The sequence below is a fragment of the Arachis stenosperma genome, chromosome 4, assembly GCF_014773155.1.
Source record: "Arachis stenosperma cultivar V10309 chromosome 4, arast.V10309.gnm1.PFL2, whole genome shotgun sequence".
NCBI lineage: Eukaryota > Viridiplantae > Streptophyta > Magnoliopsida > Fabales > Fabaceae > Arachis > Arachis stenosperma.
In genome coordinates, this window is record NC_080380.1 from 11,373,262 (window position 1) to 11,380,041 (window position 6,780).

General features: G+C 28.3%; 1 non-coding gene across 1 annotated transcript; it reads right to left on the bottom strand.

The window, feature by feature from the left end:
• Nucleotides 1-340: 340 nt before the first annotated feature.
• Nucleotides 341-536, bottom strand: LOC130977162 (U2 spliceosomal RNA). Its single transcript, XR_009084867.1, has one exon. It is a non-coding gene; the product is annotated as a U2 spliceosomal RNA (small nuclear RNA).
• Nucleotides 537-6,780: the final 6,244 nt, after the last annotated feature.

The following is a 6,780-nucleotide window of genomic DNA, read 5'->3' on the forward strand; positions in this document are numbered from 1 at the left end:
GTTATATTTTAGTATTTTACATTACATTAGTTGAAATGTTGCCTACTTACTTATTGGTTAACTAGTATTTTTCTACATTTTAAATTATATCGGCTGAAATATTAGCTAAGTACTTCCTCAAATAAAAAAAAATTAAGAAAAATAAAAAAACATAGATTGTTAACGCACTACCCACAAGAAGCGGTGGAGCTGGAATTACTATTGTAAGTTTGTAACAAGTGCTCAAAGGAATACCAAAAAGGATAAATTATTTTTGTTTTGACAAAATTCTTTTTTGAAACACCAAAAAGGGAATACTAAAAAGCCCAACAAAATACAAAATGATTTTTGACTGAATTGATTGGGGCGCGCCAGGCTCAGGCAATAGTGTAAGGCCTACGCGACGCACGATGAGCCCAGTAGCAAGCTACTGTAGAGGCCCATCCCCCTCAAAAAATAAATTTAATATCGTGTGGGCCTATGGCCCACATATCAGATATTAAACTGATAAGAACAGATACTACACTTGATCTTAGCCAAAAGGCCGAGAAAGGTATGAGTTGCTTAGCATAAAAACGTTCCTTTTATAGTAAAGAGCTTTCAGCGTTGCTTCTTGTTCTCTACGATGTGGTACTTTTCAACACTACCACTAATCGAATCTTGTTCAGATATTATAGATAAATGAATGAATGCAAGAGAATAAATGCAGAACGTTTTGAGTAGTTGAGATTGGAATCTATGATGGTACAAGCAATCATACATATCCGAAACAGCTTCCATAAAACTTGCTCTGCAGTTTGGACTCTGGAGCATGATAGCAAGAGGGCTCCATAGCAATTTTAATTAAGTTCTTAAATACATGCCTCGTCAAAAAAAGAAAATAGAAGATAAATAAGTTTACAATTTTGTTCCTATATGTAGAGGCACCTAAACATGTCAACCTACAAAAAGATTTTTCTGCTGAAATCTTTTACTACATGTCTAATTGCCTACGTTATAGCATTTATGATTAACATTAATGCATGTTTCTTATCATCAGAACATGCAATGAATATTCTCTCTTTTTACCCTGATCTATTTCTTGATCCTCTAAACAAGATAGCGTGTTAATTAAAAAATGTAGCGTTGAACTATCAAAATTATCCAAATAAATTTGGTTGCATGTGTACTTTTGAATAGTTATGCATTATTGGAATTTTCACTTTTGAAAGGGGAAAACCCAATCCAGAAAAATTAGCAATAGTTGGAATATCCTGTTTAAATTGGTGCTATGAGTTTTAACTTTCAAGAAATTGGAAGCTTTACTAAAGTAGTAATTTCCTTTTCCTTTTGGTCTGAAATACTTTTAATAATCTTGTTCATTTTACATATAATAACAAGGATAAATCACTTTTTTAAATTGCTTCGCATCCAAAATTATTCAATTATCCTGTTTTGACTTTTGTTTCGAAATTGTTCTTATAGAAATCAATCTAACTTAAACCAATTTAGTAAAAAAATAACATTTCAATATAATTCGATTTATGTTAAGCCGACTTACTAGGGTATTGTAAATCAATTCAAGCTAAACTGATTTACAATAATATATCTATCATATAATCATATCTTCTCTTTACTTAAGTAATTTTAATAATTTTCATTATATATGCTATTTCTTTTTTCAAAGTCCTTATAGATGGATATTATAACTTATATAATCATATTAGGAAAATAAATTCAGACGCTCATAAGAATTATTTTTTTTTTTAATTTGTTAACTTTAATTATTGCTAACATAGAAAATTGAAAAAAGAGCTTTAATATTGAAGGATTACCATGTGTTCATAACACGCAGCGGAAGAAAAGAAGATAATTCTAAAGATCTATTTTATGCTTAAACTTTATTCCAATAATAAATATATATTAGATCAAATCTAAATACCTGAGTACGCTAGTAAAAATCTTTTTCTCATTCGATAGTATGAAGGCGCTATGCGTATCCACACCGAGACCAATCTTTGCTGTCAACTCCTTGACCAATGGACATCTGATCTAAATTGAGAAACCTCTTGCAACTCTTTGCACGCCATAAAATTCTTCTCCAGGCTCACATACGTTTATATGCGTAGAGTTAAAGGAATAAAACTCTTGTTATTCTCATCTGTGTCTTTCCTGTACTCTTGACGTACATATATATAGTATGAGATTTGTTACTGATTTTAAATTTGATTCTCAATTCAAATTTAAATCATATCTTGAAATTCCAAATCTGAATCATTCAAATTTTATGAATCATATCATAACTCAATTTGAAAACAGAATCAGTTAGGATCTCATTCAAATTCAGAAATAGAATAACTAATTATTCTCAAATCTCATTTAATATTCTCAATTGTCTTATATTCTTGGTGCTAGCAACGAATATAATAATATTCTATTTGAATTAATATAATTATTTATTTGATTAATTCAAAATAATAATTAAATAATTCTATAACAAAGATTAGAACACTCGTTAGTGTGTGACCCCATAGGTTCAATACTAAGCGGATACTAAATTTATTAATCAAGGTTGGCGTCTAGCAACACTCCTCAACGACCCGATAGTATGAAGTAATATATTTTTACTAAGAACCTTAGAAAAACAAAGTATAATTCCTTCCATCTTTCCAGCTCTTGGTTAACCTTTAGAGTATGATTTAATTGTCAAACTTTAACTTGTTACCATTATTATAATGAACTGTGAATGTCTTAAGAAACTCATTTCTTCATTCATTCAATCTCCTTGGGCAAGGTTTTATTCATCTCAGTCATTATAATCATAGAGCTCAATCTCTTTACCGAGAGTTGACGGATTCCTTATTGACTAATCATTAATTCTACAAGTATTTAAATCATACCTAATATCCATTCAACTAGCACCCTAAGGTATTAGGTGTCCGGAATCAAAGTATAATAAATACATTGTTAATTACTATGACAGTCGCAGGTCAAAGGAAACTCTATTACTATGTTCATCTTGAGAATATTCCATTGACAAATATGCTGTAATTATAACCATTAGGAATTCTCAGAGTGAGTAAGTTCAATGGTCATATCCTTATATGCACCATCTATATATATAATTTAATAATGAGATAATATATTATATATATATATATATATATATATATATCTTTCCGGATTATTAATATCCTTTTTTAATAATCCTATGACCAAGAATAATTTAGATTAAATTATAAAAGATTTATCTCTCAATATTATGATCACTATCACAATGATAAATCTCTAAATTTAATCAAGGACCTTATTATATTAACATTTTAATATAATAACAATAACAAATTATTTGACACGTGATTGATTGGATTGTGGTTATACTACTTATTCCCAACAAATATAACATTATATTAAACATATTTTATAATTTTCTTAAAAAATAAGTGATTCTTTGATATTTTATATTTATTAAAAATTAAAAATTTAGTTAACATGTGTTAAAAAAAAAATAAGATTATTATTGAAAGTTACTAAATTTATTTTTATAATAAATATAAATAAATTCATTAAAAATTTAAATTTTTATATTTTTAATAAAAAAGTTTAATTTATAATCTTAATATGTGCACTTAGAGTACAAATTAAATAAATCTAATAATTAATATATTAAATATTCTTTTATTTAGTTCTGCTAACTTTACAATAAATTTTAAAACTAAAAAGATTATTTTTGTAAAGAAAGAAGTAATAATATAAATTCTATTTAACAAAATCCTTATACTAATGCTACATAAATCGGTTTAACATAGATTAAATTATAACGAAGGTCATTTTTTTACTAAATTAATTTAACTTAAGACGATTTATATAGTAAGGATAAATCAATTTAACTTAAAAACAATTTACTATAAATATATACTATCAATTTAACTTAAATTATGTCGACTTTTATAAAGATAATTTCGGACAAAAGTCAAAACAGGACAATTGAATAATATTAAATGTCAAATAATTTAAAAGAGTGATTTATATCCTAATAACAAATAAATAGCGAATCGAATGTGAATCATGATCGATCACAAGTGAATTATAAGGAAAAGTGAAAAACTATAGTGCACAGATATATATCATAGACTTAAAGAACAGAGAATTAATCCATGCATGCACTGGTTATTAAAGTTATAATAACTAGAACAAGAACCTATGAGAATTTCGAAAGAGATCTGAGATGAATAAATGAAAAATAGTAGACAAGGTGTGAGCACGAAACCAAAGAGGGTCAAAATGTATATGATTCCACGTGCTTTCTCATTCCGATGGTCCCCTAATTATTCATACTTGCCGCTCACATCATCTCTCTTGTGCTCTCATTAAGGTGAGGTCCATGGAAAAAAGTAAAAATAAAAAAGCATGGTGTATATCATTCAGTTTTTTTTTTGTCTTAGAAAATGAAATGATTCCTTTGTTCAAAGTAAAACACTGCGTGACTTAGATGCCCACCTACCCCACTACTGTCCCCTCACTCACTCTCACACACTCCCACTGCCATAACATAATCACTTTGATTTTTCAATGTGATGTGCTTATCCCACTTTTTGGACCCCAAAAGTTTATCAATTTTAAGGCTCTTTCTCCTAAACCATGTCTTTTTTTTTTCTTTTGTTTTTGGGTGACTCTCCTAGTAATCTCCTAAATCATGTCTAGTATGATGTCCGAATGAATTTCGTTAGGGAGATAATAAAAAATTTTGATAATGTGTATAATAAATTTTAAATTTGGTCTAATATAAAAAAAAATTTAAATAGTTATTTCAAAAAATTAATCATTCTAACTCTAATTTATCAATAGAATTTATCTAAACATTCTCTCTTACAACGTTTGTTACCACATTCTCATCAATCATTCTACCTCTCCGACATTAGAAACTCCCTCACCGACCATCAAATAACCATCTACGTAGTTATTAAAATTCGATTATCTAGTAAAATGACCATCCAACATTTGTTAATTGTATATACTTAAACTGATTAATAACAATCCAATTAAAAATTAAAATAACCATCTATATACCTAATGAATTGAACATTCAGCATCTAAATTCGTTCGTTGATGTATATCCCTTAAAGAAGTAAGGGAAGTGAAATCCAAGAAAGTTAAGTTGGTCGCGCAAGACAGGGGCATTTTTGAAGTGGTAACATTTGCATGTAAAAAAATAGGAGCATCATGGATTAAACTAATTGCTTGCACAATTATTGTTGTGCTATCATACGTTGATCTTGGACCTATATCTATGTAGGAAGAGGCGGCGTCGTTGAAGGCGGCAGCAGCTATGGCAGTCTTGGACTGCGCGACGGACGCAACGTATGCGAAGGGAGTGTCTCCATTTACGATCTTGCAAGGTGTGATGGACGTATGAAAACAACACACTTGTGTGCCCCCTATACGTCGCGAATGATGACGTTGAGAGGAGAAACAGCCGGCGCAGGGGAGGAGCTGCACAAATGTGGGATTGCAGGAAACGACGCAAACTGCGCAACGGTGCTGTTGGATATTCGTGGTGCGCATGTCGGCGTGAGCTATGGGCAACAGCGGCTGGTGTCTATGACGGCGCGGCACCAGTGAGAGAGGAAGGGACTGGGCGAGAAGGCAGTCACATCAAATGGAGAAAAAAGAGGTCGTTTTGGGAGTTTACATAACGGTTGCAAATTTTTATTTATTTTAAATTTTAATTTGGTAATTATTAAAAATAATTATTTATTTATTATTCGATGTTAATTTCAATTTTATTCCTATTATACACGTTGTATACTAAATTCATTGATTTCCTATATTTTCTCTATGTAAATGTATATTCAATTACCAAAAATAAATATGTAGACATCTATTGGATGCAAATTTTCCATTTTGATTTAAAATATGATTGATATTTAAAAGAGAAATTTTTGGGCTAGGCATTTTTAATAATTTTGGTAACCAGTATAAATATTAAATTATTTTCAATAAACATATTTTATTAATTTATATATATAAATTTTAAAAAATATGAGTATAAACTGTATTAATTTATATGTATAAATTTTAGTAAACATAAGTGTAAATGGTATATTTTTTATGTGTAAATCTCTATAAATATGAGTATAAATTATTATTGGTTGCTAACTTAAAATAATAGTATTTATTCGTCATGTAGCATTATTCTATTTAAAATAGTCTCAAAAAGACTTGTGTTCTCAATTGAATTTTAAAAAATTAAATACCTTAAATTAATTTTTAAGAAATATATTAATGAACTAAATTCATAATTTTACTAATTTGATGATACGTGTTAATATCATTTATAGTTATATTTTTCAGAGACCAATTTAAAATATTTGAGCATTTATTTAATTTTTGAAATACTATTTTAACCATTATTTCTTAAAAATAAGTTTATTTAGAACAATTTTATATTTTATAGGACCCCAAAAAAAAGTTTGTATTTTATAAGCATAAGAGCTTAATTTCTGTTATCAATATAATGCCCATTTTTTTTTTCTTTGTCAAGAATATAATGCCCATTTTAATTAATGGAAATTTGTAGTGGCAGAACCAAAGGGGAGGCAGGGTGGGCCGTGGGCTGTGGCCCCCTCTTCCAAAAACATTTTTAACTACATATTAAAAAATACATAAGCATTTTAAATGCGTTAAATATATTTTACATTTTCAATGTGTTAAATATATAAAAAAAATTTAAAATTTATTATTGTTATACTCTTAAAAAATATTTTTTGAGTAATTTCATTATAATAAAAAAACTGAAACTAAAATTATTATAAATTCAAC